This window comes from Carya illinoinensis, chromosome 1, assembly GCF_018687715.1.
Source record: "Carya illinoinensis cultivar Pawnee chromosome 1, C.illinoinensisPawnee_v1, whole genome shotgun sequence".
Taxonomy (NCBI): Eukaryota; Viridiplantae; Streptophyta; class Magnoliopsida; order Fagales; family Juglandaceae; genus Carya; species Carya illinoinensis.
Window position 1 is genome coordinate 34,898,326 of NC_056752.1, and position 13,344 is coordinate 34,911,669.

Below are 13,344 nucleotides of genomic sequence, written 5' to 3' on the forward strand. Positions count from 1 at the left end.
AATGGATCTCATGTACCCTTAGCTAAGATCAATAATCATTCTAACGTGTAAGTGATCCATCACTTCCATTTCCAACATCCGTACCTTATCCTCAAAATAAACAAAAAATTCATTTTCCAAAACCTGCATCATCTATTATCCTCAACTCGGTATGAATCAATCCTAAAACCTGTCACTATAACCTCGAGCTATAACAATTATTGCCAACCAACATTCCATTGAGTAGCACGTTTCGACTGAACACTCCAATCGATTCACCACTATCACGTGTCGATCTCATACGTCCTTAGCCGAAACCAATAGTCATTCCAACACACAAATAGTCCATTACTACTATTTCCATCATCTCGACTTATATCCGCAAATCAACATGAATCATTCCTATATTTGCTTAACTTATACCCTTAACATCAGCAAATAGCTATCGCTTAAAGCTTTATACTGAAAATGATCTTAAACCTACTAATAATCCGTTCCTAAAAGTCTCCAGAACATGAGGTCTCAACTTCAGTCGAATTCAATACCAACAATTAAACTATTGTTTCCAAAACCTCGATGGATCTATTTCTTCCGAACTGATAAAAATCATTTCCTAAAATCTATTACTACAACCTCGAGTTAACAATAATCATTTTCTAAACTAGCTCGATATCTTCAATCCTCAAAGAAATACACGAAATAGATCATTATCGCCAATCCTCAAAGAAATCTACTCTAGAAAATTTTCATATCAATAACTCAACTCTAATCAACCCCATTTTAATGGTTACAAACTAATCACTCACTAGAGTAGATCAAGCTACAGCACTAAGTCTGTAAAACTAAGAACTCAACTCTTATAATAAATCAGTCCTTCAACTCTGCAATTCTAAAACCTTAAATCAAATAAGAATCATCTTTCGGAACTTCTAAGATCAAAGAACTTACATCTCTTAATAGAACAATCGACTCTCAAATCTTTCAAATTCTAAAACATTAATAGATAATAAATCATTTTCTGAAATTCTCAATATTGGTGGCTTTAATCCAAAACATTCACCTTAAAAGCTTGTAAAATCTAAAGCCAAAATTGCCACCAAATTATTCATCCGAATCACGAAATCTAAAACTCGAAATTTAATCATCACCCTCCAAAGCTTGTCGAACCTAACACCTTAATTACCATAAACTTATTTTCCTAAAATCTATAAGGCTCCAAACTTTAAAACTTTGCTGAAATTTCATAAAATCTAACATCGAAATTTGTTGAACTTACAACTTACTACATTATAGACTATTTCATAAACTCCACGGAACCAAAGAACTCAATTATTCTACTTCCCTAAAAGATCACCCAGATCATGCCACTCTCTCTAAGCCTCGATAATAAAAACAAACCACACAAGGCGTTCATCACTAAAGATTAGATTAGACCCCTATCTGCGATGACTCCAGCATTTTGAGTCTCCGCAGCCTCGCCTCCCACGGTACCAAGAGTCACTACGTACATTCGAGCCCGAGCTAAATGCCTCTGATTAGTTCTACCACTGCGACGAGCTCTACGGCTTTCTTGAACTCGACTAGGGCACTCACGAGCAAGATGCCCCGTCTAACCGCATTCAAAATATTGGTTACTACCCAGACGACACTCGCCTCCGTGAGCTCTATTACTTCTTCCACAAACTGGCACTCGTCCTCCCATACGCACTCTCGAGGCTGCTTGTGGTCGAGTTCCGGTCCGCTGAACAAACTTTTGAGGCGAACCCGAACTACTTCCTTCACCAGTAAAACTCCACCTCTATTGTCCTGGAGGGGAGCCCATACTCAGATTATTCTCTCGCTCTATAAGGGTGGCCACATCCACTAACTCCTGAAAGGTGGATATCCGGTGGCTGACCACCATTTTGCATATATCTGGTCGCAAACCTTAAATAAAATTCCCTTAAACATATCCTCAAAGTTCGTTGAACCTACACTCTCCTATCCTATAGCCTCACTACATAAATTCTACAAAATCTTGACTTCAATCATCTTAAGCGACTTAAAGCTAATTCCTCTCCTCATTGCTACGTGAGTTCCCACATTACAAAGATTGCCTAAACCATGACATTCCCTTCAGACCTCAACATCATACAAGCAAACCACATCGCTAAAAAAATTTCAAGCCTACTACACTAAATGTTCATGCCTAATAATAGTATCCTCGATTATACCGCCTTCCTGCCACAACACAACCTTTGACCCCCTTTAAGAAAAACAAATAAAACCAACAACATAAAACCAAAAACACAAAACCACATGGCAAGCAACGAAAGAAACCAGCATGCAACAACACAACTAAATAAATAAAAACAAGCAAACAAGCTCAAACAAATAAAACAAATAAAACATGTTAAATAGCAACTTTACTTAAAATAAATTTTAAAACACAACTTTAAAAACATTCTGGTACTACCTACAGAACATGTGGTTTTACCCAGAGCCAAACCGCTCTGATACCACCTGTGACGCCCCCAAATCCCCACGCCCGAACATGGGGAAAAACGAGACGTTCGGATGGTGACAACCCGGGTCACCATCCTATCGACGGGTGCCAAGTGTGTGCAAGGCAACATATGTGTACAAAGAAACACGCAACGGATAACGAAAGTCATAACTAAGTACCAGAATTTTTCTTAACGTAATACAAGCTGTTTAAAACATACATAAATAAAACATTACAAAAACCCAAATACAGTTTTAAAACAAACTATAAAGCATAACTTCGACATCAAAACTCCGGCGGAGCCGCATCCTCGGGCTCAGCCTCCTCCTCCTCCTCGAATCCTGCACCAAAATCTACGGAACCAAAATTGGTACCGCAGGTAAGCAAAACTCAGACACTACCAGATAAAAACACATAGAACTCAAACAATATGCATGAAACATGCCCAATGCACAAAGCCCATAAAGCATAGTTTTCCACACACGCCAAAAAACCCATTTGGCCCAAAAACACGTCCTTTCCGAAAAACACGCCAAAAGTCACATTTGGCCTTTATCCGACTCAAACCATTATCCATATTAACCGTATGCACCATGACCTCCCCTAGGGGTCATCCGCACACCTTGGCTCCAGTGCCACACCGCAGAGTACCACCACGCATGTGACACCTAACGAGCGATGCCCAGTTCCGTGCCCCGCACGTTCGTAGCCAAGCATCCTCTAGCCCTCACCAGCGAAGGGCCACGGAGTCGGTGCGTAGAGCGATGCCCGGTTCCGCGCCCGGCGCGTTCGTAGCCAAGCAACCCCTAGCCCCCGCTCCCGTTGTCTAGCGACAACTCAGGGGACATCACTCAGTTTATTCCGCTCCCGAGTGACCAGAGGAGCTCCACCGGGATAATACCCCATCTCGGCTTGGGGTCGTGATACACACGCACCCGTAAGACCACTTACGCCAATACACAGGCTTTTCACACATAAACAAAATCACACGTGCATGCACCATGTAATGCCATATCAATGCATAATAAAATAATCCAACACCATAAAACAATAAAACAAGCAACTCCGTCCTCCATCCATCCGACCCCCGAACTCCTCGGACTCAGTCCGGAATCAACCAACCAGCAGGATTAATTAATTGAAAGAACAATATATATTTAAATCTAAAAATAGGGTTTGAAAAATACTTACAGCGTTATATGGTACTTTTAGAAAGCTTGCGGCGTTGCAAACGGCGGAAGAAAAGTAACGTAACAGTGTAATTTACACTGTTGCCGTGGGTAATAAATTACCCATTTTTGAACGGAGACAAACCAATGTACGAAATTGATAGGGAATGGTCTTGAGATATTTATGAAGCTAAAGGAAATGAGTTTTGGCCGTGGGTGGTGGTGGAAATGGCGGTCGAAGGCCAAAAAGGGGCTGAACGGAGTTGAGCTCGTGGGAGCTGCTCCGGCAACGGATCGAGGTCGGAAATGAGTGGTTTAGGTCGGCAAGAGGTAGGGGAAGAAGCTGTGAAAAAATGGTGGCCGGAGGTGGTGCGACGACGCCGGAATCGGTGAAAAACCGTATGGCTTGGAGGAGCTCGTGGTGGCTAACGGTGGCTCGGATGGAGGTGAAACTTGGTGGGGATGTTCACCGGTGAAAGGGGAAGAAAACTGGGTGGGTGGTGTAGGCCACGCCGCCGGCAAGCGGCGGTTCTGGGCTGCGAAAGCAACCGGCGACAGGGCCAAAAACAGAGTAGGTGCAGCGACTTCCGGCGGCTCTCGAAAGCTAACGGCTTGTCCGATGGCTCTGAAAATTGGTGGGGATGATCTCTGGTGGAAGGGGAAGAGAATGGTGATGACGGTGCACCAAACGGTGGTCGGACGGCAGAGAACTGGCCGGTCAAAGTGGCAGCAACGGGAATGAGAAAAAGGGGCAGCTGGGTGTACGTGGGAGAGAAAGGAGAAGAAAGAAGAAGAAAAGAAAGAAAAGGAAAGAAAAAGAAGGAAAAAGAAAAGGAAAAAGGGAAAAAGAAAAAGAGGAAAGAAAAGAAATGAGGTCCAATCCTCACTCCGAAGACCAAAAACCGATCCGCCGAAAACGATATTAAAATTCGAGAAGAGCCTTAATGTCTCTTTTATCGCCCTTATCCCCGAGCGGGCGAGGTCAGTGGACGTTAATGACTTCCGCCCCATAAGCTTTGTAAGTGGAACTTACAAAATCATCTCTAAAGTTTTAGCAAAGCAATTGAGTGAGGTCATGGGGAAGATCATCTTGAAGTCTCAAAATGCCTTTGTAAAAAGAAGGCAAATTTTAGACTTGGTCCTCATTGCCAATGAATGCTTGGAGAGCAAAATTAGAGCCGATATTTCAGGTATCTTGTGTAAATTGGACATGGAAACTGCATTTGACCATGTGAATTGGGATTTCCTGTTATATATCCTTGGCAGGTACGCTTTTGGAGAAAGATGGTGTCAATGGATAAAGTATTATATCACAACAGTCAGATTCTCTGTCTTGGTAAACGACACTCTTGAAGGCTTCTTCAACATCTTTCGAGGCTTGCGACAGGGGGATCCACTATCCCCACTCTTATTCATCCTTGTCATGGACGTGCTAAGTAGAATGATGGATAAGGCGGTGGATGAGGGTTTCATCTCAAGGTACTCGATGGGTGTTCCTACCCATGGAAGTTTGATGGTTTCCCAACTTCTCTTTGCCGATAATACGCTGATTTTCTGTGACCCGAATTTGGATCATATTTGCTCCCTTAGAGCACTTCTACTTTGTTTTGAAGCTGCTTCTGGCCTCAAGGTGAATTTGTCTAAGTCGGAAGTAGTTACCGTCGGCTCGGTCAACAACTTAAGGGAGATGGCTGCTATCTTGGAATGCAAGGTCACATCCTTGCCAATGAAGTACCTCGGACTCTTTTTGGGAGCCCCTCATAACTCGAAGGTAATGTGGGAATGGATTGTTGAGAAAATTGAAGGCAAACTGGTGGGATGGAAGTGAATTCACTTGTCTAAGAGCAGGAGAATCACGCTTATTAAGAGTATGTTATCTAATCTCCTAACGTATTTTTTCTCGTTATTTCTAGTGCCTGCAGGGGTGTCAAATAGACTGGAAAAGATCTTCCGTGATTTTTTATAAGGAGAGCTAGAGGATAGAAAGAAATTCTATTTGATCAAATGGGATAAAGTATGCACCTCGTTGTCTTGCGGCGGGTTGGGCCTAAGAAATTTGAGAACTTTCAACAAGGCACTTCTCGGCAAATGGTTATGGAGATATCATCTTGAAGGAGATGCTCTTTGGAAAAATATTTTAGAGGCCAAATATGAGAGTGTCTGGGGAGCTTGGTGCTCTAATGAAGTCAGAGGCACTTATGGCGTGGAAGTATGGAAACTTATCCCGAATGGCTGGGATGACTTTCTCGGCAATGGCAGGTTCAAGGTGGGAAGGGGCACACAGATCAAGTTTTGGAATAATATTTGGCAGGGATGTGGCCTTGAAAAATGTTTTTCCCTCTCTTTATAGGATTGCGTTGGATCAAGGGTCCTCAGTGTCTGATAATATGTGCAATAATACTGATTCCATTACTTGGTCAGTTAGATTCACTAGAGTTGCACATGATTAGGAGATGTGAGGCATCACTGATTTTTTTTCTTGTGTTATATGCGCTGAAGCTAAGGGGAGAAATGGAGGACAGATTACTCTAGATAGGTACAAGGAGCAAGAAATTTTCAGTTTGTTCTTATCACAAAACTTTGTCGACCTACTCCTTCATTGACTTCCCTTGGAAGAGCATTTGGAGGAGCAAGGTTCCCCTCAAAGTTGTTTTCTTTGGCTAGGTGGCCTCTCACGATAAAATCTTAACAATTGACAAGTTAAGAAAGCATTGACTCTATGTAATGGATTGGTGCTATATGTGTAAATGCAACGGCGAATGAGCGGATCACATTCTTCTTCATTGCGAAATAGTTAAGGTACTATGGGATGCAATATTCTTGAGGCTTGGTATTGCATAGGTCATGCCTAAAAGGGTGAGAGATCTTTTGTCTTGTTGGCGAGGGATTCGGGGCAATCGCCAGATCAATACTGTATGAAAGATGGTATCCTTATGTTTAATGTCGTGCACATGGATCGAAAGAAATGGCCGATGTTTTGAGGATAGGGAATGCTTTATGGATAGTTTTAGGGATTTTTCCTTTCATATTTTGTTGCTTGGGCTTCTTTTATTGTATAGAATGGAACGAGTCTTAATGTTTTGTATACTACTATCAGTAGCACGTAGTGTGGTAACTTGGCTCTTCTATGTATACTTCCTGTGTACTCAGATTTTACCTATTTACATGGATCAATAAACTTTTTACTTATAAAAAAAACAAACTATAATTTTTTTTATATCATTGAGAATTTGCAAATGAGAGAGAGAGAGAGAGAGAGAGAGAGAGAGAGAGAGAGAGAGAGAGAGAGAGAGAGAGAGAGAGAGAGAGCTATTGCGTTTGTAAAACAAGGGAGGGAACACAGGGGGAGATGGAAGTTTGCAGGAATTGGGATGACTGAAACATTTCTTAGAATTTGTAGAAATTGGGTTCTTTGTGTGCCCTAAAGAAAATCGCTCTGTCGAATCCCTGTATCCCATCGACATCCCTCAAAATCTGAGAAAAATCTTCCCTCAATACCATCCCTAAAAATCCTGCAGAATCACTCTTTGTGAAGCTTGTATTCTCGTTTACTCTAATTACTTCTCACTTCACGAAGTAGCTCTAATTGTGGACAAACATACAGAGATTGAGACCCAGTGCGACCTTTGCTTTCCTTCATTTATTTTCCATTCTTCGCTTTCAGATCTCAAATAAGGAAATCGAAAAAGAAAAAAGAACCAAATCCAAGAATCCACAACACTTAACCGAAGAAATAGAAAACTAAAGGAAAATACTTAGATTAGATACCCATTTTCGTTTGTGGTTTTGCTTCAGCTTGATAAGTTTCACTTTTTTGGTTGTTAGTTTGAGTCCATTTTTCGAGGACATTGAATGATTGAAAGTTTTGTGTTCACTATAAAGGGTGACTTCTGAATTGGGGTTAGAGGGAGAGAGAGAGAGAGAGAGAGAGAGAGAGAGAGAGAGAGAGAGAGAGAGAGAGAGAGAGAGAGAGAGAGAGAGAGAGAGAGAGAGAGAGAGAGAGAGAGAGAGAGAGAGAGAGAGAGGAAAATTGGTTAGATAAGGACTAATTCAAGATTTAGGAGGTTGGGTAAAAGGCACATTTTGAAAAAATAAAATACGATAAATTCACTTTAGCCTGATGTGTGGTGTTGAAGAAACAAGGACCTACGAGTAGAATTACTCTTTTTTAAATAAGCAAATATATTATTTATATTAGGAGGTTGGGTAAAAGGCACGTTTTGAAAAAATAAAATAAGATAAATCCACTTTAGCCTGACGTGTGGTGTTGAAGAAACAAGGACCTACGAGTAGAATTACTCTTTTTTAAATAAGCAAATATATCATTTATATAAGATGAGATACATAAAAGTAGATGAGATTTTCTAACAAAAATTTTATTAATGTTATAAACTATCTTGAATTGTATGACCACATTTAGCTAGCCGTCAAATGCATAGTGTATAGTGCTAGCATAGTGAGCTAGCCGTCAAATATATAGTGCTAGTCGTCAAAAACATAGTCTCTGTTTTTGACGATATACAATATACAAATCAATAAGAGAATCTCCTCTCTCGTTCTCTCTCAATCTCTTGAAACTCTCTATTTTTCATTGAGTTCATAACACGTTATCAGCATGAATTGCTTTATTTTTTCCTCTACCTCTCTCTTCTCTCTCCTCTGTCTTGCTCTCTCTCAATTCTGTGTGACTTCGCTCTTCGATCACGTTTTGTAGTCTTAGATCTCTCTATCTAGAGAGATCCATGATCTATAGCTTCTAATCTACTCGAGAGCGAGTCTACGAATCAATTGAATCAATTGCTTTGCTCACTTTCCGCAAAGCAGTTTTCCAGGTTTGCATATCCTCTTTGACAATCTTGGAATCTTTTTCAAGCTCAGCAAAAGCTTTTGCAAAACTATCTGTTTGGTCTCGTACATGAGAGGGACTCACATGGTAGAAAATTGGAAAGACAGTCAGCCCCGTCGTTTCCATGCATTCAACAATCTTGGCAAGCTCGGTGACGATGAGTTTGGCCACATGCTTGCCGGGATCCTGGACCAAAACGGGATCTTCGGTGACGGAATTAACTTCCGAGATCGACGTCGGAAAACAAGATCCATGATGAGGATCTAATAAGTTCAAGGTTGAGCTCCTCGAACCGGAGGAGCATGTCGGCGCTGGGATTTGCACAGGAGCACGCCGAAGATCTTGAAGCTCGATGGTGCAATCAAAGCCACCTTCTATTGCGGCATTTGCAGCTGTTGCACGCAGGAGATCTTGACTTTGCAGCCCCACTTTCTTGACTTTGGAGGGAGGTGGCTGTCTTTGTTGAAGATATTGTGCAGCACCTTTGTTTGAATGTAGACAAAGGTGAGGTAGGCAGCCCCACCTTCTAGATGCCACGTTGCAAGCACTTGAGGGCATTGTGGGCAAAGAGAAACTTGTGGTGTCTACCTCAACCTCACTTCTCCACACTGTCGTTGATCTAGTCAATGAGACTAAGCTGGACAAGGACATCAAATCATGACTTGCTTTTACAGCTCAAAAGGTTCTCGAAGTGAATGCATTGGCCATGGGAGATTAGCTAAGATAGAAGGCCTATAACCACTTCCTGACTTGGTCAATGCGGCCAATGACTTGGCTAATATAATAAAAGCTTGAGGATGGGCTTGGCACCATGGGAGACATATTCACGTCATCCTGAAAAAATATATATATATATATTTAGAGTTTTTCAAATCAAAAAGCAAAGTTTTTTTTTTCTTTCTTTTTCATTTTGGACGGATTTACTTTTAGAAACATATGGGACCCTTACTATTTTTGTTTTTTTGTTTTTACTCAAACAACTTGCGAGGAATAGAAAGCAGGTGGGAGGAATAAAGCATTTGGTTACGTTGGAGGATTAAAGTCAACAGCTATCACAGGTATTATTTGATAAATTATTGAATCCGAGATCACAGGTATCACCTCAGCATTTGGTTACAAGTTTGATAAATTCTATGTTTATTTACATAGTTTAGATACAAGTTTTATTTATTCTTTTATACTTGTTATAAATTATTGATGATATGTACTTGTACCAAAAGCTCATTATGATTTATGCACCTGAAGTTGCATAATTGAAATTGTGGAAAGAATATATATTTGAATGAAAGTCTCGAGTATGCTCCTGAAGTAGTAATATGAAATGCAAACGTTTACAATATATTCTAAATTTGTATCAGGTCTTTCAGTGACTGAGCAAAATAATGAGCTTTTGATAAGAATCATTAGTCACGTCTTACTAGTTCTACATCATTCCCTGAAGTGAATGATAATGGATTTATATCATTTTATTCCCTGAAGTGAAAAGAATGATGCGTTTTATTCAAAGAAACTAAGAGATTGGACGTGATAATTAATATCTTTTCGGGCCAAAAGCTCGTATTGGAAAAGCTGTAAGCTTTCTCTTTAAGATGATATTATACAAATTATTGAATCAAATATTATGATAGATTAAAAGGTGATATGATTCAAAATATTTGTACCTTTTCATGGTTATCTTGATCATCCAAAATCAATTACGATAAGTCGAATTATTTTCATATGGACGTCCATAAAAGAACCAGAAGATTCTTTTACTATAAAGTCTTACCACCAGAAGTGGAAAGAAAAATTTGCCAGAAGCAAATAAGATGAAATAATTCGATGTTATCTTGATTATCATATGTGAATCAGAAGTTCAGATGATAATTAAATTTTGGATGCAATAAGATAAAAATGTCTCATATTCTAACTGCTAAAATCTCAGCGATGATTGAAGTCCCTGTAGGACAATTAAGAAATTCAGCAGTCTGAAAGCATGTGAGACCTATTGATACAAAAGGTACTGCATCTCAAAAGAGAAAGGCACAAATAATTTGGTGCTCCTGAAGAGGCCATACCTACAAAACAAGCAATAAAGTCCATCGAAATTCTCTGTATAAAATTCTCCTATATAAACTCTTGAAGAATGCCTCTTGAAGAGATTTTTCATGAAAATGTCTTCCCTTGAAGAGGGACAGGTACCTGAAAATAACGAGATCTCGTTACATTTCATGAATAATGGAGAAATTATGGATAGAAATAAAATCGTTGTCGACAACGTATTTCCATATGAGATGGCAATTGACATTACCAGAAGTAATGATGAAAGTGAATCAAGAATCGTCGAAGAATACAACGTAAAATATTGGCCAAATTTGAAAGAAATAATTTCTGCAGAATTGATTCACTAATAAAATATGATGCATCGGGACTTATAATCTAAACACCTAAAGAGGTGATACTTGTTGAATGTCAGTGGGTATTTATAGAAAGGAAATAAAAATATGATATATAAATCACGAGTCAGTTTCTCAATTCTTGCAGAATTGATATCACTAAGTAAAATGTGATAAATATGGACTTGAAGTCTAAACACCTAAAGAGGTGATTTTTGTTAAATATCAGTGGATATTTATATACATGATATAAAAAGACTGAAACTTTTAATATGAAAATGTGATATAGAAATCACAAGTTAGTTTCTCGAATAAACAATATTGATATGATTTTAAAGTGGTTGAAATCATATTGAAATTTTTATTAGCTTGAAAGTTACTGAGAGTTTGGATATGCATGATTAATTGCATATTTATATGGATCATTGGATCATGATATATATATGAAAATCCCTGAAGGATAGAAAATGTATGAAACTTCTAATATGAATACATCTGGAAATATGTATTCTATCAAATTTCAAAGATCCTTATATGATCTAAAGCAATCCAAATGCAAATGGAAACAAGCTATTATTGCAGTTTATGGATATGATTTAAATATCATTGAGGATCCAGAAGAGCTCATGAAAACTGCACATATTTGAAATATAAATCTGAAACCCTTGCGGCTTCAAGGAGAAGATGGATGATATTATTAGTCATGAAATACCATCTTTTAATACAATTAATATTTCAGATTCATATTATGAGTTTGATATGAAGTGTGCATTATTAAAGAAGAAATAAAAGGGAGCACACAGAACATCTACCAAAAGATAAAAACACAAATATGAATATTTGTGAAATATTATTTTATTATCTTGAAGTAAAAATTACAGAAATTTGAGGCACTTTGCCTCATTCTTCAAATGCTCTTGTTCTTCAAGAATCTGCATGGCATTCCTATCTAAAGGGGTGGGCAATCGAAAAGAAGATTTAAACAAGGATTTTAAATTCCTATTCTCTTGCTTTATTGATTCTATCTTCATGTTAGACTTCAGAAGAAGTCGTTGAAGTATAGCAATATTCTCGTGGAGTTTGTCAACTCTACAAGTTCTGGATTGCAGTTGCTGAGAAAATGCGACAATGGATGATAAGTATCGGGTACCGAGACTCACAAGCTCATAGATAGCTTCATTATCTGACCTATGAGTCAGATCATTATATTGCATGATAGCACCTGTGGTAGAAGCAGGAACAACTGATGAACGAGGTGCAGAGTACCTCATATATTGGCCATGAGAAGATCGATGAGCCATTGTAAGATAAGAATGCAGAAAGAGATTGTAGAGTAAAAATGCAGTATGATTACATAAAAGTGAAGAAGATGAGATGCGAATGAAGATGAACTGAATATTTCTTTTATAGAGAAAATTATGATACAACATCTCTCGTGAAGCAAGAGAAAAGAGACGAAATATAGTTTCATAGTTCTGCGGTGCCTGACAGCACGCTTGACAGCTGTGGCGCCTGACAGCACGCCTGACACCTACAGAGGAGTTGAAAATCTGCGGTGCTTGATGAATTCTCCACTAACTGTGTTATTTACAAGAACTCCAGAAGAGCACAACTCCAGAAGAGTAGTGATGAGCAGAAAGATCCAGTTGTGATTATTTTATCAACATGGATCAAGTCCACAGTTAGTTGGATGTACAGATGCGGATTATCTTTCAGATCCACACAAGAAGATCATTGCAATTCATGAGAAGAAAATTGAAGTTGATATCAAGAAGATACGGTCAAGTAAAAATCTGGCAGATTTATTCACTAAAGCATTACCAACTGCAACATTTAAGAAGATTATGCAGAACATTGGAATGCGGAGGTTTGAAGACCTGTTATCATGCACTTTTCAGGAGAAATAATGTATTGAAGACTTGTGCTGATTGTACTCTTTTTTCTTCGCTAAGGTTTTATCCCACTGGGTTTTCCTTTGCAAGGTTTTAATGAGGCAATCCTAAAGCACTCGGCGATACACATAAATACTGTACTCTTTTTCTTTCGCCATTGGTTTTTTCTCACAGGGTTTTTCTTTGGTAAGGTTTTAACGATGCATATTCTTTAAATATGGTCATCCAAAGGGGAAGTGTCATAAACTATCTTGATTTGTATGACCACATTTAGCTAGCCGTCAAATGCATAGTGCATAGTACTAGCATAGTGAGCTAGCCGTCAAATATATAGTGCTAGTCGTCAAAAGCATAGTCTCTTTTGTAACCCTATATATATGGGTATATTGATGTTATATGATATACAGATCAATAAGAGAATCTCCTCTCATTTTCTCTCAATCTCTTGAAACTCTCTCATTTTTCATTGAGTTCATAACAATTAAACCATTTACAAAAAGAATTTTTTTTTAATACCAAATACTTATCTCCACCCATATCTGCGGGAAGGTGCCGTCTAGGCTTGTCTGGTTAACTAAAATAAAAAATCTTATTTCAT